Source organism: Panthera leo, chromosome E1, assembly GCF_018350215.1.
Source record: "Panthera leo isolate Ple1 chromosome E1, P.leo_Ple1_pat1.1, whole genome shotgun sequence".
Classification (NCBI taxonomy): domain Eukaryota; kingdom Metazoa; phylum Chordata; class Mammalia; order Carnivora; family Felidae; genus Panthera; species Panthera leo.
The window spans coordinates 33187854-33210528 of NC_056692.1; the positions used below are offsets into that span (position 1 = coordinate 33187854).

Here is a 22675-nt window from a genome sequence, read left to right on the forward strand (position 1 = left end):
AAATAGATATAAGACATTAGCAACAACATAAATTAGGATTAAAAAACTCATAAAGTAGGTAACTCAAGAAGTAGTTCCAAAAATTAAAAAAAAATACTTTAGACATTATGATAGCTTCCAGTGACCCTTATCTCTTAAAATTTAAGCCTTCCTATAATATTTTTTTTTGACACTTACACAGGACTGATCAGTAGTATACCATGGAACTGATGGAATGTGACTTTTGAAGCTAGGTCATAAAAGGCATTGCATGTTCCATTTGCCTTCTTGGATCTCTTGCTCTGGGAAAAGCCTTCTTCCACATGGTGAGCTCATCCATTAAGCTGTATGGAAAGGCCAAGAAGGAGAGGATCTGAAACCTCCTGCCAATAGCCAATACTAACAAATCAGCCATCAGTGTTACTTACCTTGTAAGTGAATCTTTTAGCCTTCAGTCAAGTCTTCAGAATACCACAACTTCATAAAAGTCTCTGAGTCAGACATGGTGAGAAAAAGTGTTTGTTGTTGTCATAAATCATTAAGTTTTGTGGTAATTTGTTATGCAGCAACAGCAAAGAACTAATGCAAAGACTATATTATAAAGAGCACAAAACAAACAAAATGATTGCACCATAGAAGATACAGAGGGTGCAAAGAAAGAAAAAATGAAAAATCAGTAATACAGAAAAATATTCCAAAAAATAATAAATATGGAAGATAAGTTAAAAAATGCAACTTATAGATGATAGGAGTCTGAGAAACCAAAATAAGATAATAGAAACAAATATTAAATTATAATTCAAAAAATGCATTACATTAAAAAAGATTTGAGACTGCCTATCAAATTAGTAACATATACCTACCTGAGAATATTTAAATGACCAACACCAAATTATAAAATAGTAAAATTATTAGACATGGAATAAACATAAAACCCCCACGTATCTAAGCAAAACCTGACTTATAAAGGAAATAAAATTGTATAGCAATGTTATATGCCTGAAGAAAATATAGTAACATTTTATTTCAGAGATATTAAGTACAGAAAATATGAGCCAAAGATTTTATATCCAGCTAAACTGACTTTCATGTGTAAAGGCACAAACTGTTGTCATCATGCAAGTACCAGGGGAATTTATTCCCATGAGCCATTCCTGAGGAACTTAACTAGAGTACATGCTTTAGTCAACCAAAATGAAGAGGCTTACCAAGTTGAGTATGAATGGTAAGCATTAAACATGGTTACTTTCAAGCTAAGATTAAATAAAGGAAGAAAATATAGTAAGCAAGGGTTATATACTCAGTTAAATAGATACAAAATAATTTTTAAAAAATTTAAATCGGTTAATAGAACATATGCAAAAATAGTTAACTATTTTCAGTATTTATAATAGCAGTAGTAATATTTACTGTGGACTGTGGACATGTAAATTGGGTAAGTAAATGATAATTATGTGACATTCTAATGTCACTATCCCCTGTGTCCTTGAGAAACAGGATTCTCATTGTTGAAGAAAAGAGATAAAGATATTATATAGAAATGATGAATTTAAACAAAAACAACAACATGTTGCACTGAAAGTATGCAAGCAGCAAAATCCAGACTTTGGGAAACTCTACAGATCAAATGGACCCACTTCAAAAAATGTATTTTAAGGAAAAGAAAGAAATGAAGAGGGAACCTGTAAATAGAAACTCACACATACATATTTTATAATGAGAAAGACCGAACTATAGTGTCTGGAGATGCACATTTGGGTGCAACTTTAAAGAAATGCATGGAGGGGCACTTGGGGGGCTCAGTTGGTTGTTTGACTCTTGGTCTTGGCTCAGGTTATGATCTCCTGGTTCTTGAATTTGAGCCCCATGTTGGGCTCTGCATTGACAGTGTGGAGACTGCTTGGGTTTCTCTCTCTCCCTCTCTCTCTGACCCTCCCCTACACATGTGCACACTAGCACTGTCTTTCAAAATAAATAAACATTTAAAAAGTTAATAAATGCACGGAAATGATTAATATAAAAGTGAAGTAGTGATGACATTTGAGAGGTTGCGTGGATTGACACACAGAGGGAAAGAGAAGCATTGGAGGGATTTCTAGGAAGGGTGGTGAGGTATTCATCTTACCATAACTGCTTATGCTATACATTTGTGTAACTTTCTCTGTGTTTTAATTTAAAGTTAAATGGGATTTAAAAGATTTTGAAAGGGGTAAATAAGAATTCTGTGGTCAGAGCACTGAGAATTCCCAAGTTAGTGAGAAGGCCCAATGTATGTTAGAATCTTGTTGATTGTTTCTTTTGCCAAGTCTAATTTCTCAGACTTTCTGTAGACTTTTTGAATTATCTGATCTTGTTCCAATTAAACATGTATTGAAAAATCTGGACAATTTGACCTTTAAAGTTTCCAACACTCTGGATTTTATTATATACTTATAACATCTTTTTCTGCCCTGTTTGTGTGTAATGTATATATGTGTATGTGTATATATGCATAAATATACATATTCAATAGAAATTATTCTCTGCTAGACTGTTATTGATACAACTGGGAAACCATGGGCTGGTCACTTAATCAGTCTTACTTTCCTCATCTATGTAATGGGCTAATAGAACTTACCTCATAGGATTTTTGCCAGGATAAAATTAGGTAATTAAATAAATTATATAGTAAAATCCACAATACTCAGTTCTCAGTAAATAAATGTTGACATTTGTGCCTTTCATTACTGATTTTTAAAGAAGGAAATAAAAAATTATGTGCTGAGCTTCTGGTCTAGGTGACTCAGAGATTGATGGGGTATTTGATTACATCAGAATACCTACCAGAAGAAGTCAGGTGGTGGACAAAATAAATTAAATGTATGAAACCCACATCTTGACACCTATTTAACGGTTGATTATCTTAAGAAAATTCTAACCTCATATAGAGGGCAGATTACAGTTCTGAGACATCATCTGTGCTAGCTTCAAGATTTCAAACATCTCCAATGCAAATGCTTACATTCAGTCCTGGCTCTCTCATCAACACAATGGGAATTAATTAAAATCTTTCCGTGGGCTTGTTAACCCACCAATTAACCATAAAAACTTTGGGTATTTTCTACTCCATGACTAGTTAAACATAACAGGCAAGAAGTGGACTGGATAACAGAGAAATTCAGCTAGTGAGTATTCTTGGCCAATTGTACCAGTATTGGTGACAATAGAAAGGATTGATGATGGCTAACCAGTCCAGTCTTCCTGCCTCCACCACTCCTGTCCACCTCACCATGCATGACTCAATCACTGCATAAATATCTGTCCAACCACTTCTCAAGTGTGGCCATCTCCCTGTCTTTTTAAAAATATCTTTCCTATTCTTTATCCTCAATCACAGATCTGGGACATGACAGAGCCTATTTCCATGTTTGGATCACTCTGAATTTCCCCATATTTTCTTTTTGTTCAGTACTTTTTATTTTTGAAATATGTCATTATCTTTCCTGTTGTCTTCATATCTAGGTATTAGCTCTTTACCTTGCCTCCATATCCTCTCAGCCTTCCCTCTTTCATCTAGTCAACAATACATAATGTTCAAAATGTATTACTTAAATACATTTCCCTGCTTGTGCTAACATATTCTCCCATTTTAACCTCTTATTTGCCCCACATTAGAAATAAAGAAATGTGGAAGCTTATGATCAATGACTTAGTTATTGGTCATAGGGGAGAGTAAAGGATGAAATCTCTGCTAGAATGTAAGATCCAACTCAGAGTTCAGTGTTATTCACATGACACTAGGACCCATGAATTGCCTGTAGTACACAGCTAGCTTGTAATGTGTCTTTTATGGTTGAGAAAAGGATCTGGACAAATACAGTTTTAAGATTCCATTCTCCCCTGGAGATAGGGGGCCTCTCTCTTCTTGAGATAAATGGATACCCTAGAGGACAAGAATCAAACAGAGAAAAGAGTCTTCTAAAGGAAATGTCCTTTGTGATTTCACTTTCAATTTTTCTATTTCCTTAAGTTTATATTCATTTATTTTTCATTTAATAAGCATTTATTGAGAATCTACTCTATTCCAAACTGGATGAGAAATGATATTTAATAGTGAATAAGCCAGGGCTTCAAATTTACTGAGATTTAAAAGAACAATTGACTGAATGGTAATTAATATATAGCAAGTACTTAGATGAGAATACATATTACTGTTATGCTAATTTCCCCAAAAGCATCCATTGAGTATCCTTACTTGTGACCATTATTTGGGTGCACAAAGTGTTGATTTTCTATGCTAATATTCCTTCTACATGTATTAGCCACCTATTGCTGCATTACAAGCCATACCAAAATAGAATGGTTTAAAACAGCTATTTTATTATCTGTCATAATTCTGTGCATTGACGGGGATCAACTGGTTGTTCTTTAGTTCTTTAGCTTCACATCATATTAAGTGTAGTCATGTAAGAGTTCAACTGAGTTGGAAGTTCCAAGATATAGCTGACTTACATGGCTGGCAGTTAAATTAGCTATTAGTTGGAAGCTCAGCTGAGGCTATTGACCAGGGTCCCCAAATTTAGCATCACCTTGTGAGTTTGGATTCCCACACCATGGTGACTGGGATCTGAGAGGGAATGTGATCATACTAGATCCAACGTTGTAAGAATAAGGAAGCCAAAATTTTCCTACATTCTTAGAATTTGGACTCAGAACTGTCACTACATCCCTTCTACCACATGTTTTGGTTTAGACCTAGAATTATCACTATAGCCCTTCTACCACATGTATCCATCCCAGATTTAATATCTTGCCTCAAAATGGAGAAATTAACAAATAATTTAATCTTTAATCCACCACAATTGGCATTAAAGAAAACCTATCTTCCATTCTTTACCCTCTTTAGGTGGTGGTGGGTTGGGGACATTACTGTAAATTCATATATATACACACACACACACACACACACACACACATATATATACACACACACATATATATACACATATATATACATATGTATACACACACACATGTATTTTACTCATTATGTTATAATGTTGTCATCATGATTAAATTGAGTCTTAAATTATCACAAATTTGACCAGCTAAATCCCCTTCATGCCAACTTCTGTAAGCACGTGTTCTTTTGACATGACTTCATTAATATGTGAGCACTTTCTTGCTCTGGCATAAAAGGATGCTTTTATTCTAAGCTCAACTTGTACTTTTCCTGAAATTAGCAATTTCTCCAAGAAATGCTGACACTAAAAATGAGAAATGGTAGTTAGAAATCAATGACTAAGAAATAGGTGTGCTGCTTGGCTTTGCACTGTCATTCCTTCCTGGACACTTTCTTTTTTAATCTTTTTTCTTTTTTAATCATGAATTCCTACCAATACTTCTAATCCAAATTCAACAACTTCTGCCATTCCTTACTTGTGTTTTGTCTCTTTAATAGTGAGAAAATGGGTTCAAAAATTTATTTCTACAAATAATATATTTTCTCATTTGCTTTGCCCTACAATGATCTATAGTAAATACAAAACAGCTAAAGAATTACCAAACTAAAACCACTAACAAGAAATGCTGCAAGATGAAGTTCAAAATTTTTCAGTTGTTATTTTTGTCTTGGGAACATATTCGTCTAAGGGAGTACAATCTGAATATTGTGTTTAATACGTATTTGAATAAATTGTTTTATCTGTATGGTTATATATCTTTTTGCTGGATGGCCTGACATTATGCACTTCCTGATGTGATGCTATAGACAGTATGCAACATCACCTTTGTGTAACTATTTTTAGATTTCTTTTTAAATTTGAGCTTAATCATGAAAAAATAGAAAAATTCAGAATATGGAAGCTTTCAAGTGAACTCCTCAAATTAGTCTATCTCATGAAGAACAGAGGGAGGCAGTAAAAAGTTTCTTACTCCCCTGTAATACTGGATTGGATCTTGAGTTTTAAAATATAATTATAAAATATACTTGGGGAATGACATCATTAAATTACTGTTATTTTCTTATGTTTGGCAATGATGTTTTTTATAGGAGAATGCTCTTGTTCTTGGGATCTACAAACAAATGAAATCTCAGTGCCTATCACATTTTTGAATGGTCTGACCAAAGACAGGGGAAGTGTTTGTGTCTGTAAGTATTATACACACACATGTATATGTGTATGTGTACATGTACGTGTGTGTGTGTGTGTTATTTGCAAACTAGGAATATAAATGATGACTCTGAAACTAAAATATTAAAATATAGAAACTCTCTTCTATAGAGAGCGCTTCTACAGCTTTGTACACTATAAATTAGTATTTTACCAAAATGAGTCAGTGTGCCAACTGCCTACAGAATCACTCATAGTCTTGTGTTCAATATGGTTACCTGGAACCCATGCCAGATCATGTCTGGACATAGGCATTGGAATTTGTATTTTGTCAAATGGCCTAAGCGCTTTTTGTGAATATCAAAATATCCAGAATAGTAGTAGTGAGGACAGATTGGCTATTTAATAAATTACAATTGGATTAATTAAACTAAAGCTGTGAATCAAATAAGGTACTCCCTTGACACGTTTAATGACTCCCGATGGAATAAAGAGAAGCATTAGAATGTCAAGGCAAGAAATTTAAGATCCTGTGTCAACAGTCCTTGGCTCTTTTAAATTTGTGTCATTTGTCCCCACCTGTGCCTTACACACAACCTCCTCAGTACTCCACTGTCAGCTAAGCACTTTGCCCCTCAGTCATCCTGACTATTCATTGCTACTGTAGCATGTTTGAAAGTTTTTTCTTTCGTGACTTTGTTCTGCACCAACTCCTGCCCTCTACCCCAGTGTGTCTGAATCTCCCCCAGATTTCAGAACTGTTTAAATCTCTGCTCATTCTAATATTCCTACTGCATATTCCATCAGCACTTTGTGCCTCTACTAAAGCATTGCCTTGTATGAGAATCACTTATGCCATGCACCTGTATGAATATGTATCTGTATGAGTCCCTAGAGGATTAGTCTATGCCTTTTAATCCCCATTTTATCTAATTATCATTTTATTTATGGCAAATGCTTAACACTTGTTGACTATAATAAAAACGTCTAACATTTTCTCACCTTTTATGTACCATTCTATCAAGCCTTGCAGTTCACTACAAACATTTAAAGGACTTCTTAAGAGATACCTATTCTTTACTTTTCATAAGTAAATGATTAATGTGTATCAGAAATAGTATTTATTGTGACATAGTCATTACTTCTATTATAAGATACCAGAACGTTGATTTTCACTAAGAATAAAGTGGTGTACCACTGTACACTTTACAAGATGGGCATGATTTAGGTTTTAAAAGGATCACTCTGGCTGTTCTGTTGAGAACAGAGTGAAGACTGTTTCTTCTAAGAAGAAACAAGGAACTGGGGCGCCTGGGTGGCTCCGTCAGTTGAGCGTCCGACTTCAGCTCAGGTCATGATCTCAAGGCTCGTGAGTTCGAGCCCCACGTCAGGCTCTGTGCTGACAGTTCAGAGTCTGGAGCCAGCTTCAGATTCTGTGCCTCCCCCTCTCTCTGCCCCAACCTACTCGCATTCTGTCTCTGTCTCCCTCAAAAATAAACAAACATTAAAAGAAGAAGAAGAAGAAGAAGAAACAACAACAAGGAACTAAGCAAAGACAGCAAAGGAGACTAAAACAAAGCATGGGCTGAAGTAAGGAAACCAGTTAGGGAAATACTGAAGTAACCCAGGATTCAGATGATGGCATCTTGAACCTGGGGTTTTTTAGAGCAGAACCTAAGAAATGTTTGGGTTCTGAATATATTATGATGGTAGCACCAATAGGATTTCCTGGTGAACTGGATTTGGTGTATATAATAGAGAAGTCCATTTCAAGATTTTTGAACTGGATAATTGAGAGATGGCTTGGTTGTCAACTGAAATACGAAAAACAAGTAAATAGAACAGGTTTGTGTATGAGGAAGACTTCCCAGAGTTCAGTTCTGACGTGTCAGATTGTACATGTTAAATGTTATATGTAAGTAGGCCTTTGAATATATGGGCTTAGAGTTTAAGAGAGAGGTCTTGGCTGGAAATAAATTTCGAAGTTAAGGAAGGGGGTTACAGAGGAAGAACAGTAAGAAAAACTAAGAAGGAGCAATCATGATGGAGGTAGGGGGAGAAACAGGAGAGTATGGCATCTGGAAGCCAAATGACAATGGTATAGTCAGGAAGAAGTGGTCCATCATGATAACTTCTGCCATGGAAAATGAGGACTAGAACTGACCATAAGGATTCAGAAAATTGGTGGCTTGGGAAAGCCGGTCTGAACTAGCAGTGGAAATAAATGCCTGATAGAAGAGTGTTTAAAAGATAATAGAAGAAGAAGTAGAGATAATGAATCCTTTGAAGAATTTTGCTATACAGGGGAACGCAGAAATGAGGTAGCAGGTGACAGGGGAAGTGAAAACAAGGAGTTTTCACTTTACTTGGGGATTTTTTTTTTAAGGTGGGAGAATTAACAGCACATTTATACAGCAAAAGGAATGCCTCTTTCTATCAGAAAGAAACAATGCAGGAAAGATGGAGACTTCTAGAACCAAGTCCTTGAGAAGGGTGTCAAGAGCTGGGCTCCAACGTATAGGTGGTGAGGCTGGTGTTAGATAAGAACAAGTATTGCTCCTCTTGGTTAACAGGCAGTACCATAGACTAAATTTTGTGTCCCCTCAAAATTCCTATGTTGAAGTCCTAATTCCTAATGTGATTATATTTGGAGGTGGGGTCTTTGGGAAGTACTTAGGTCATAAATGTAGAACACTCAGGATGGGATTAGTGCCCTTATTAGAAGAGATGCAAGAGAGCCAATCCATCCCTTTCTTTCTTTCTTTCTTTCTTTCTTCCTTTCTTCCTTTCTTTCTTTCTTTCTTTCTTTCTTTCTTTCTCTTTTTCTCTCTCTCTCTCTCTCTCTCCCTCTCCCTCTCCCTCTACCATGTAAGGATACGGTGAGAAGACTTCCCTCTGCAAACTAGGGAGAAAAGTTTTCACCAGGAACAAAATCAGCCAGCACCTTGATCTTGGACTTCCCAGCCTCCAGAATGGTGAGAAATAAGTTTTTGTTGTTTAAGCTGCCCTGTCTGTAGGATTTTATTACCACAGCCCCAGCTAAGACAGGCAGGAAGACAGAGATTATGGGACCACCGGAGAAAAGCTGAGAGGAGAGTCACATTGAGATCTGGAACTAGTAAGGAACTCAGTTAAAGGGCCTGAGTCAGTCTTGAGTAAATTTGCAGAACTGTTCCAGGGGCATATTTCTGGTAGCTTGAATCTGAAAGATGTTCTGTATCCCAGCTTTAAAGGACATCTGTTGGTACCTACTCTCTGTTTTCCAAGAACCTAGAAACAAAACCTGGAAACCCATAGGATTAGATACTAGGCTCCAGGACTTTTTCTCCAAAACCAATTTACACAGTTGTGTAGGAGGAGAACCTTTACCCCTGAAGCACCAGTTGTAATATAAACAGCAGGATGAAATGAAACGGAGCAAACCCTCAAGAAGACAGCCTGGCTATTAACTAGGAAAGGCAGAACTCAGTTACACTATTTAGGATAATAAATGATCTCAGGGCTCCCTCCCTCTCTCACTGACAAAGTATTGGACAAAGACTCAATTACACATTGGATTTCATATAACAAATGGGTAGATGATAGCATGGATTCAGAGAGAGCAAAGAGTAAGCAATTTCTGTTGAGGCATGAGTTGCGATTCAGCCAGAAGGTAGATTCAACAAGTAAGAAAGATGTTTCAGGGCTTCTAGGGATGTCATCTGAAATTCTTTAAGTTTACTACACTCAGCAGCATTAATTAAACTTAATTAAAGTTAGCACATTAAAAATTAAATGCTTCCAGTGTGAAGGGCAATTTTTTTAATAAAATTAAATATCCCCATACAGAGTGGTCTCCTACTCTAACTTACCCTGAAGAACTTGCTCTGCAGTTACCACCATAGTAAATGCTACTGTGAAATAAAGCCCATTGAAAGCACCTGCCCTGACACACATTTCTTACGTCATATTAAGAAAAGCTTGACCAATTTAATTTTTTTAAACAAAAAGGAGAAATAAATAATTTGGGCCTAAGGACCAGAGCTGAAATCCCTAGCCCTGAGATTTATTTAGGCTGTGATTTGGGACAAGGAATTTTTCTAACCCATAGTTTCTGCTCCACAAGGGTAATAATTCCTGCCCTTACATTGTTATTTTCAAGGATTTAATATGATAAAGTATATAAATCAACTAACATTGTCTGGGAAGCTATAGATATTTAACAGATATTTGTTGCACCTGAGGATAACAGCAGGAAAATACCTCAGTGAGAAAGCTGAAAAGTGTACTATTATGTAGGAAATTGACAAGCAAGCAGGAGGAGGGGAAGGAGTTTCCCTGATTTGATGCATTTAAATGTTTGCACTACTGATAGCTGCCATCATTCCAGAGCCTAATATTTTCTCAAACTTGGGTTAAACCCAACTTTCCCTAGCCCTCTGCCAGAATCCCCTTAATTCAAAGCCCCCGGCTATAAAAAGAAAATCACTCACCATCATTAAGAGTTTGGGGGCACTTATTCAAACATGTTGTTTGGAGGGTGGTTTGTTTAGGAATGTAAGTGAAGATGTCATGGGGATAAAAGGAACAGATAATATTTTATGGTTCCGTGCCTGAATCTTCTCAGCAGGAAATCACTTTGCCTGGGTAATTGCAGTGCTTACTAAGAAACAGGATTGGCTATTACAGTAGATACGATTTCTGTTTTATGCCACAATATACAAAGTCACAACATATCAACTAATAACTGTGGCTGTATTAGCTGGAATAAAACTGGTAGAAAAAAAAAAGAGGGGCACATGTTGACAGAGTTGTCACTTCAGATGATAAAAGATCCATCCAACTGTGAAATACAAACCAGTGGCCCACTCTGTTCTTGTTTATTCTCAGCCCAGCAAATATTAGCATCGGTTTTTTTTTGACTCAGCAATTCTGCAGGGTACTTTCATTGCTAAGTCAGAAAGCATGCTGAAAAAGTGAGCCCAGGGCCTGCCTTTCCCTTTCCCACCTATGTTCAAATCCTCATTGGTCAAATTCATTGTAGGAACTGAGAATCTCCAAGAGGAACGGTACAGTGTGAATTCACTTTAGCTCATGCATAATGCTCTTGCATGTAGTTTGCAAGAAGAGTCAGCACCCCCTTGGCAGAAGCAAGGAAGAAAACATTTGAGTGAGCCATTGCCATTTAGACATTGCATTACTTTCCTAGGGCTGCTGCTGTACAAAGCACCACAAACTAGATGACTTACAACACTACAAAAAAAATTTTTTTTTCTCTCACAGCTGTCATGGCCAGAAATCTAAAATCAAGGTGCTAGTAGGGTTCCTTCCAAAGACTGGTGTTGAACCCTTCCTTGCCTCTTCTATCTCCTGCTGACTATAGTCACTTTGGCTTAGAGCAACATAACTTCAGTCTCTGCCTCTGTCTTCACATGGCCTTCTCCCTCTCTGTCTCTCTCCTCTTCTAAGGACACGTTTCATTGAACTGAAGCCCCATCTGATTAATTCAGGATGATCTCATCTCAAGATCTTTAACAATGTAATTACATCTGCAAAGACCCCATTTCTAGATAACGTCACGTTCACAGTGCCAGGGTTTAGAATTTGGACATAACTTTTTGGAGCCACTATTCAACCCACTGCAGACATTAAAATTTTCCTTGGCTGGGGTGCAGCAGAAGTGAATTCACTCATGGACCAGAAGGATCTATGTGTAGATTTTAGACACCTTAGAACTAGGATGGCTCAAAATGAACCACTTTCTCTTCCACCCATGTAGACAGTGGGTCAGTCAAAAACCTCTTCACTCCTTTTGAATACAGCAAACCTGGTAGTGACTTAGAAGCAGGCTTTGCCACCTATTTGTCCCTTTATCCTTTTCTCTACCATCCATAAAAAAAGTCTTTCAAACTGGCTTCCTTATTGTAAAAAGTGCATCGGTGGTACATCCTCATTATTATTAGTGATTGTGCTATGCTTGCAGCCCAGCTCAAGTCAAATATTTTCCCCCAAATCACCAAATAACAGCTTATTTTGAAACAAAATGTTATATATAATATATTATGTAATGCCTAGATGATAAAAGTCATTGCCTAAGTTGATATCAGAAAGGCACCTCTAAAAAAAATTGCTGTTTGGCTTGAAGAAAGAGACAGCAAGTATTTTGAAAATATCATAGACCCAGAGTCAGGCATTTCTGGATCCAAATCTAATTCTTTTCTACCTATGACCTGCAAAATCCTAGATATGGTTCTCCTCCCTACTAGTTCATTTATTGTCTCCTTTATAAAATGGAGTTGTTGATACTTTGTAGTGTTGAGTGTTGTAAAAAAATACAATGTCTGGCATACAGAAGGTTATACAGCTATAATTATCCTAAAGCGTTCTTTTGGAGGACTTCTATATAATAACTGACACAGGGATTATCATTCCTATCTGGAAATCTAAATTTTAAGCTGTTTTCAAAAATCAATAGAAGTATTTGTAAAAGCCACTTTTCTTCTTGTCATTTCTATAGTTTTGCCAATTTGGAGACACACGTACTACAGAGAATATCCACCTGCCCTTTTCACTTGCTAGCAATGGATTTTTAGGCCACCATCAAGGATGCTCTAGATATGGAGGAGATTCTTTACAGGGTGCTCAAGGTCAATCTCAACTCTCAGATTCTCTATTATTTTGATTGCCCATGGCAAGTGATCTGACCTCTTCAGTTTCTCATATATACTGCCATTGAAACAATTTCTCAACTGTGAAATCGTCTCTGTTTTAGAGTTGATCAGAATGAGCCTCATAATTAAAATTTGTCTCACCCACATAGATAACACTTCACTAGTTTAGAACTCTTATTATTGCCATTATGTTTTAAATAAATAAAAAGATCTTTCAAATGATTGGGCATTTGGTGTTGGTGAGGGAATTGGGTCCAAAAATTGACAATATGGTTTAATAAATGGCCAACTAGCTCATACCAATAGTTGTAGACTTTTCGTAACATTCTAAGTTATCACAAGGGTTGTGCGTAGGGCTTACTCTGGGAGGAGCCAGAATTAGAGGTAGAATTAACTGCATGAAAGACCCTTGATTGATCAAAGGAAGTAAAAAACAATTAATCAGGACAAAGGACAATTACATGCCCACTCAGAGTACACTAGCTCATGTAGGACTTGCCATGGCAGGTCTGCTACACAGAAAAGACCATGAGATTGTCACTTAGACATGTCTACAGGATAGGGCAATATTTAAAAAGGCAAAATTTACCACTGATTAGGGGAAGGTTTTCAGTGAAAAAAAAAAAAAAAAAAAAAAAGAGTATTCTGTTCAGAGACTCCAGAGAGGAGCAACAAGAGACAGCTTAGCCAATGGATGGCACCAAATATGGTTATAAGGGACACTGAACCACAGCAGGCAAAAACATTGATGGGGCCCTTGAGTAGATCAGGAAAAATAGGGAAGGATGGATATGGATCAGTATCTACCACAGGTAAGAATACAGTTTTCAAGAAACAATTAGCAAAGAATTCAACCCAACTATTCAATATAAGTCTGCCATTTACTACAGTCCTACTATCCACCTACATTGAATGACTCAGCAGCTAGGATGACCCCTTAGAGCTGTTGAGAGGCTGGGTGTTCCTTCCATATGTTGAAATAGAAGCAAAAAGTGAAGAGGGGCTACCTCTATCTTGATTACTTTCTTAGAGGGGGAGAGTTAGCCATTCATAAAAGTGCCGAATGTATTAGAAGCCTTTTTAACAAATACTTGCATAAAGATGGAATTCTCCACAATGTACTCAGACAGTCTTCTTAGCTTTTCTAGTCCATTGTTAAAGGCAAAACAGATCCAAAGTTGAGAAAATAGCATCTAATCCCATGGGCTTAGAGGATGTAGGTCTGTGGTAGTAGAAGCTCAATTTCTATTCCATATTTTGGTACTTTCTTACATATAATCACATCATCACTATCAGGTGACCACAGAGATGAATTCTTTACTCCCTACTGCACCTTGAAATATCCTTTCTTCCCTAGTCCCTTCCATTGTAGTTAATTCAATACTGCCTTGCCTCATTGCTTGGAAACAAATGCCCGATACCAGGTGTAAATTGGTTCAAAGAGAGGTAGAAAAATTTAACCAGTATTAGGACAATTGGTCAAATACCCAGGATGACCCTTTTGTTGGTGTGGGTCAAGAACAGAAACAACAATAATAAAAATCTAAAATTTCCTATACAATATGTATAGGAAAGGTAACCACACTTGTTATGCTTCAGATGTTTTTTTTTTTTTTTTTCTTACAAATTTAACTCCCAGGGCAAGGAAGAAAGAGTGTGTGTGGGGAGATTGATTGATTATAGATGGGATATGCAACATCCAAAGAAGGAGGGAATATCATAGGAGCCTATCATCAGAGTACAGGCTGGTCTCCAAATAGGCCTGGGCAGCAAAAGATTTTTGCAATGCAATAGCTAGTTTTTCTATCTAGGAGCAAATTATCTCAATGCTCTAGGACTCCATTTCCTCATCTGTAAAGCAAAAAGGCTGAACTAGATAATCTTTAAGTTACTCACAGCATTGATTTGCTGATACTGGATGAGTATCCTTTCAATGTGTGGCCCCCTCTTTGCTAAACTCTTCTTTTTCATTTATTCAGCTCTAGTCTAAACGTGCTCTGCTCCCTTTCCATGGGGAGTCTGTCTTCAGAAGGATGATTATTATACATGCAACCATCTGAAGCGTATTTCTGCAGTGAGCATCTGTTTCCACTCAGGTAAGAGACTGCAATGGATCTGTTCTCAGAGATGTGTGGGTCTGCGTTCCATGTGTGCCAGGCAGGGGAGAATCAACTGGAAAGACTGAAATGCTTGAAAAATCATTAAATACCCCTCAGAAAGCTCCAGAAATAGAAAAAGAGAAGGCAGACGTGAGTACTTGTCAATTGAACAAAATGTGAACCTAAAGAGACTGCTGAAAAGGAGGAAAAAAAAAAGCCCTGGTCTCTGTGTTCTTTCTCCCCCATAACAAGCTCATCAGCTGGAGGAGAGAATCAAGAGGCAGTTTGCACAGAGTTCACGCTGAGCTTTAGAGAGAAAATTGGATTCTGTAGTAGCAGAAACAGTGACTTGGAAGGGTCAACATCAACATTTAGTGATGGACACAGCTCTGTGAAACTTAGAATTTTAAAAGTTCTCAAGAAAATAGGGGCACCTGGGTGGCTCAGCCAGTTGAGCCTCTTACTCTTAATTTTGTCTCAGGTCACGATCCCAAAATTGTGGGGTGGAGCCCTGTGTTGGGTTCTACACTGAGCATAGAGCCTGCTTGGGATATTCTCTCTCTCTCTCTCTCTCCCCCTCTGCCCTCTCCCCTGCTCTCTCTCTCTCAGTTAAAAACAAAAAAAGTACTCAAGATTATCAAGAGTTAAGGGTTCAAGTAAACATTGTTTCAGGGGTTCAAAAGAACTGGCCAGGCTGTAATAATCATTTGACTCCTAGAAGATAGGGGAAAAAGTAAAATACCCAAAAATTGTCTTAAGTATAGAAAGCACTGTCTTAATAATAGTGTACTGAAGAGGTATAATCAAGGGTTAGAGAAGGTGAGTGAGAGAGGATTCAAAGTTGACTTGTAGGTAAGTGAGGAGCATACCCAGATGGAAGAAGTCACCATTCCCTGGGATAGAGGACCCAAAAAGATGATTCATTTGGGACTCAGAAGGTGGGTAGGGAAAATAATTGCTTAGTTTTGATGGACCCTTGAAACATACAAGAGGATCAGTCAATTAGATTATTGACAGATCAAAGACAATGTCTATAGCTAGTGGTAAATATATATATATATATATATATATATATATATACACACACACACACATATATAATATGAAATATATATATAATATGAAATATATGTATATATATAGCCAGTGGTAAAGACAATCTTAGGATGAAAAACACCATGTACAAGGACAGCACTGAGCAAGAGAGGAGAAGGCCTAGGAGAAAAGCTTAAAGAATTCTGTCATTTAATTGTTATACAGATGAGGAAAAATCTGCAAAGATGATGGATAAGCAGCCAGAGAAGCAGAACAATCAGAGCAGTATAGCATCACGCAGTCAAGGAAATAAGTGTTTAAGGAAGACAGTGTCTAACACTGTCAGCAGCTGCTGAAAGATCAAGTAAGAGGATGCCTGAAATTAACAGGTTAAAGGAGATTAATGGTGTGGAGGTCATGCGTGGCAGAGTGAGAGCTGTTTCTGATGGAGTGATGAGGGTAGATGTTAGGCTACATCGGGCTGAGGATTAAATCAGAGGTGAAGAAAGGGTGTTATAAAATATAATAAAAGAGAAGGGGAGAGATGAGACGGAAACTGAATATGAATTTGAGAGTTTCATTATAATTTTAATTTTAGAGTTTCAAGGGTATTTTTTAATTTTTATTTTGTTGAATTATATTTGACACGTTATACACCTTAAATCTACACAATACTACATGTTAATTTGATACAGTTATATATTGTATGATTGCCATTACAGTGATACTGTCATTAGTACCTCCACCATGTTACATAATGATCTCTTCTTTTTAGTGGTTGGAACCATTCAGGGGTGTTTGGCAGCTGATAGGAAAGATCCAGATGAAAGGAGGGATTGAATATACGAGAGGGAATAAGGGATGTTCGCATTTAGAAATTTAGATTTAATTTGGTTATGAACATACCATGAGATATAACCATTAAAAATAAACAACAAACAGACAAAAAGGAGGGGTGGGGGAAGAGAGGAGTTTACAGGTGTTTAGGGTAAGTATGACAGCTCTAGAAGTAGCCAGGCCATCTGTGGAAGGTAGGCGCTAGTATGGGGTGGTTTTTATGGGAGCGATTTCTGGACTCAGAGTACTTGGCTTAAATCCTGGCATTGCCACTTACCAGCTAAGTGATTTAAGCCAAACTATAGAAATTCTCCAAGCCAGGGGTCACCTCATCAGTAAAATGAGAAGTTATAATAACACGTGCTACACACACACACACACACAATTTTACATATATATATACATTCACACACTTTAACACACACACATACATACATACACTCATATGTTTACTTTTGAAAAGAAGTAATAAACTCTATAAAAAAGTGTTAGAAATTATGATAGGAGTAATATTATCCTGAAATTTTTAGTAAGGCAATTCTATGTGAATAAATAAGAAGTTAGGTTATTAACTGATGTTTATTTTAGTCTGTGTTCTTTTCAATCAGGATTTTCTTGCCCACATTTAGGAAGTGGAGGCAGCTATGTATAACCTCCACATTCCATACTTGAACCCCTCATTGGAGAATTTTAAGGAGATCTTCCGGGAGCCCACTAAGCACACTACATTGATTCATTTATTCTGTACATCTGTACAGATTGTGTATGCTATACTAGGGCTTGGTAAAATAAAGATGGATGTGATACAGTCATCATCCTTGAGTAGCTGAATGGCAGAGATGTGGGCATATAAACAAATTGTGGTAAAATAAAATAACGATGTTGTGGGAGCATCAAGAACGGAGGACACCAAATGAAGAGAGAGTGACCTTCTATTGTGGTTTCTCTGCTGGACAAGTCAGGACAACAGCATAGTTCTCAGATCCGGGGATCAACTGAATGGGGTAACAGGTCTACAGGCTGTGAAGCATGGGGCCAAGAGAGACCTGAAAGCAGTGTCACAGTATGAAGCTGGGATCAAGCCAAGTAATCCAAAGCCATACTTCTCAGTCTGGACCATGCACTAGAGTTACCTGGAGAGATTTTTAAAAATATTTATGGGCCCCCTCCTGTGCTCATGCTCTCTCTCTCTCTCTCAAAAATAAATAATAAAACATTAAAAAAAATTTTAAAAGGAGGCGCCTCGGTGGGGCTCGGCCAGTTAAGCATCCAACTTCAGCTCAGGTCATGATCTCACAGTTTGTGAGTTTGAGCACTGGGTTGGGCTCTATGCTGACAGCTCAGAGTCTGGAGCCTGCTTCAGATTCTGTGTCTCCCTTTCTCTCTGCCCCTCCCCTGCTCATGCTCACTCACTCTCTCTCTCTAAAATAAATAAGAAAACATTGAAAAAAATTGAAAATATTTCTGGTCCTTCCACCAGAATAGTTAAATCAGAATTTCTTGGATGTGGAGTCAGACATCAGTATTTAAATACTCTCTAGTTGGAACTTACATGCAGCCCAGGCAGAGAACCACTGCACTGAAGTGTCAAGTCACAGGAGAGAGAATAGAAGAAGCAATTAGGTATGGACCCACCATAGACCCTTCCTGTTCAAAGATGTTCCATGAACCAATAGTGTCCCTACTGCTTGGGAGCTCACAGAAATGAAGAATCTTGAACCTCATTCCATTAAAATCTGCATTTTAACAGGTTTCTTTATAATTCTTCCATACACTAAAATTTGAGATTTTTGCGAAACTGCAATCACCCCCTAGCTGGTCTTCTTGATTCTCCTCTTCCTCCCCCAGAGTTTATATTACTGAGATTTCACTGTGGAGGACTAAGCATATGCCATGGCTGAGCTTGCCTTAATTGCCCTGAAAGGGACAAAACCATATACTGAGGAGGACAGATGTCAACAACTGTTGAAACACCCTCAGGAAGCAGACCATATGGAATTGGAAATCAAGGTGGGGAAATTACTCTGTACAAGCCCACCACACTAAGGAAGAATTGCCACTCTTTGGCAGCTGAAGACCAGAACTTAACAGCTGTTTTAAAATCAGGGCAGCAATCTTGACAATATGCACAACATTTGTAAATAAAGTTCTATCCCTTATTCCTGCCTTCTATCAAGATGACAAATTGTAATCCACCCCAAGGCAATCAGGAATGTATCTGATAGTTCTCTGAGTCATTATCGGATTGATGCTAAATTCCAATAATGAACTTGGGTGCTAAATTCCAGTGATGTACTTGGGTGTTGCAGGAACAGGACTTTAATCAGAGGACCTGAAACTGAAAGCCCTCGTGAAAAATTGGGTCCCTGTCAACCAGACAAGAAAATGGCTTGAAAACTATTTTGGGGATTGGTGTTTAACAATGATAAAATTTCTCTAACTTTAAGGCCATATCAAATATATAATTTCTTGAATATTAAATCTGGAGTCACAGCAGTGGAAATATCTATTTATTCTAAACCACAGAATTCAAATCCCCACTTCTTTCTATGTCTAAAATTGGAATAGGACTTTCAAAAAAGTCTAGGAGGCTTGACAAAAGCTATGTTATGTATCAACTATGTATAAAAACACATTTTAAGACACAATGTTTTGTAACTCAATCATCTATAAAACACTCAAGTATATTTTTGCATTGATTTTTTTTTAAAGGATGGCTTTTTAAATTTCTTTTTAAGAGAGAGAGTGCACCGGTGGGGGAGAGGGAGAGAGAGAATCGTAAGCAGGCCCCACGCTTAGTGTGGAGTTGGACACAGGGCTCCATCCCATGGCCCTGGGATCATGACCTGACCTGAGCCAAAATCAAGAGTCAGGCACTCAACTGACTGAGCCACCAGGTGCCCATATATTTACTCATTTAATTCTTACAACGACCTATAGAGTTTCAATTATTTATTATCACTTTCTGCTACAGAAAGCATCAGAGAACAAAATCTTGATAAGAGACATGAGGCTGCCCAGAGTCACATAATGGTTTTGGTTATATCCATGTCCTTGCCAAATTCACACCAAAGCCAAGTCCTTGGACTCCAAATCCCAAACCCATTTGATTGATCCCATTCTTGACAAGTTGAAACTTTTCTCTTATTGCCCAAAGGGTTTGAAGACAAGCATCTGAGGTTCTGAACAACTGGCCCCTATGTTTGCCATTGGGGAAGGAGTTTCCAGCTTGCTTCTCCCAATTCCCTTAAGAAGAAGAAAAGCAATCTCCTCAAAGTGTAACCCCCATTCCATTGGAAGGAAACTGTATTTTGTTTCTTGCTTATTGATAGAGCCTCAGTGCCTTCTCAAATCAAATTTATTCTAAAACAAATGAGACTAGATTTTGTTTATGGGGATGAAAGCTGTGTGAGGGGGGTGTCTGTGTTCGTCCTGTGATAGACATCAAGCCATTAGTCACGGTCGTGATTTGTGGTGCTATTTGAGTCACCAGCTATATATATAGGAGTTCTGTTTTTCTTGTTGTTGTTATTGTTTATTTGTTTGTTCTGGATTGAATGGAGCACTGATTAGCATAGCAAAATCAGCTCATAAAATGAATGCCAACATTTAAACAACAATTATGGGGATGCAATTAAAACTTAATGTTGGAAGATTTGTGTACCCTACAGGAGAACATCTGCCCAATAGCCAGGTGGGCACATGTGAATGGCGGAAGAGGAAGACCTCATGCTGATATGATCCTCATGAGAAAAATCTATGCTGAGTGAAGGTGACACCAGAGGATAGTTTTGTCCTGAAAGGAGAAATTGAAGCAAGGGCCAAGTAATATGAATATATTTTAAATTTAAATTTACACAAAGAATTAAAAGCCTTTTAAGATTTAAAAAAGACAGATTAACATAATTATTCCATTTCTATCCAATTACAGAGCATCTGCTCTGTATTTGTATATGAATTGTTTCCCTACCTTTGGCCAAATCTTCACAACTTTTGAGAGGTATTCAGCCCCTATTCTGAAGTCATCTTATTTTTCTTGTCCCTAATTTCTGCCCTTAATCATATGAACTCTGTGTTCTGTATCTTTGCAAACCTACTCAAATTCTTTTTTGACTGTGGTAGGAAATCAATTAAGCATTCAATCATCCTTCTCTTTGAAAAAAAAAAAAATGTTTTCTCTCACTGTCTACCTCCCTTCTCTATGTTCCCCAAATGCAAGGCTTTTGGTATAGTTTTGTTCAGGGCATAAATGATGTGAAGACCCAACAGAACCCAATTCAATTCTATTGACAGAAATAACCTAGATATGGCACCATTCACCTTGAATCTGTCTCTTACTTTGAACATTTGGGGACAGAAACTTTATCTTGTTCATCTATATATGCCCAACAACTAGCACAGTGTCATTCAATGTAGATCAATAAAAAGTTGTGGAGTTGTTGTTGTAGTAATTCAGTTGAGGAACTACAGGCAAAATGGTAAAAAGCATATTGCATGGTACATACTCAAGGAAACTATCCTCAGGACAATTTCTGTGAAATAGTGACTTGTAGGCTGAATTTCTGGGCACAGATTACAGGAATAACCCACATCCTGCAACTCTGGAATGAGTAACCATTCATAGATAATAGATAGTAGATAATAGATTGAGATGTCAATCTATTACTGAAACACCTGGTAATTTTGATAAACATTCCAGGCAGCACTGAGAAGAAATATATCATTGTCCTTGATTATCTAGAGCTATTCCTCATGGATCTGGACAGAAGCCCTGGCTTTTTTTCTCTTACATTACAGTACAGGAATTAAGTGCACAGGCCGGTGGACCCAGGTCTGAAATGAGATTCCATCACTAATGGTGTGACCTTGGGACAAGTCATTGGAACACTAAGACACATTTTCCTCACCTGTAAATTAGAAGAACTGATAGTACCTACACCATAGAGTTGTATGTGTTATATGGGAAAAAGCTTCATGGAATGCCTCCACATATATGTATACAATGAATATTAGCTAATTCCGGTTTTCTTCTCAGCATGGCTGCTTACAAGTCGACCTAGCTGTGCCAACATAAATTCATCTGAAAAGATTTACCCTGCCCATACTCCCTGCAAGTGTAATTTCCCCTCCCTACTGGGCCATTATCACACAGTCTGTAATATCTCTCATTTTAAAATCCCCCTAAGCGCCCTCTTACTTCCTCTAACTACTATCCAATTTCCCAAACTCCCCAACAGGGTATGAGTTATCAGTGTCCACTCGTGGACTTTCCTTTTTATTTTAACCCACTTCTATTTGGCCTCCATCCCCATCACTCTGCCAACCCCCCATTTGTCAAGGTCACTGATATCTTCTATTTCCCCAAGCCCATTGGTCAATGCTCAGTCATCCTTTTATTTGCATCTTGGGAGCATCTGACATATTTGATTATTTCCTCTTTCTTAAAATGCTTTTGTCACTGGCCTGCTGGGAAAACACTTTATTCTGGTGTTTCTTCTTCCTCATCAGCGGCTTCTCAGTTTTCATTGCCAGGAACTCCTCCTCTTCCCTGAATATAAATGTTGTAAAATCTAGTCTCTTACCCTATTTTTTCTACATAGACTCCCTCCCTAGATGATCTTCTCTAATTCTGTAGCTATAGAAAACTTTTGTGTATTGATGCCTCCTTTATTTCTATTTCTATTTCTGTAATTGTCCTCTGTTCCTGAGCTCTCTACTGATATCAAGTGGCCCAGGATCTCTACTTGGGTTTTCAGAAGGTTTTTCAACCTTATCATGTTCTGATTTTACACCAAAGTTTCATCCATACCTTTTCAGTAGATGTTATCACTATTTACTGCCTCTCAGGAAAAAGAAAAAATAAAAAAACTAAGCTGCACCCTTTTCCTGCACCCCTTTCCATCTTCTTTTTCAATCATATTATTTCACTGCCATCCACATTGGCCCTCTGATGATCTCTAATTAAACTATACAATATAGTTTG

At 37.5% G+C, this 22675-nt stretch overlaps 1 long non-coding RNA gene across 1 annotated transcript; it reads left to right on the top strand.

Annotated features, from left to right (window-relative positions):
• The first annotated feature begins 265 nt into the window (after window positions 1-265).
• Window positions 266-20529, top strand: LOC122206959. The gene is made up of 3 exons (XR_006196632.1): window positions 266-484; window positions 14701-14817; window positions 20364-20529. It is a non-coding gene; the product is annotated as an uncharacterized LOC122206959 (long non-coding RNA).
• Window positions 20530-22675: the final 2146 nt, after the last annotated feature.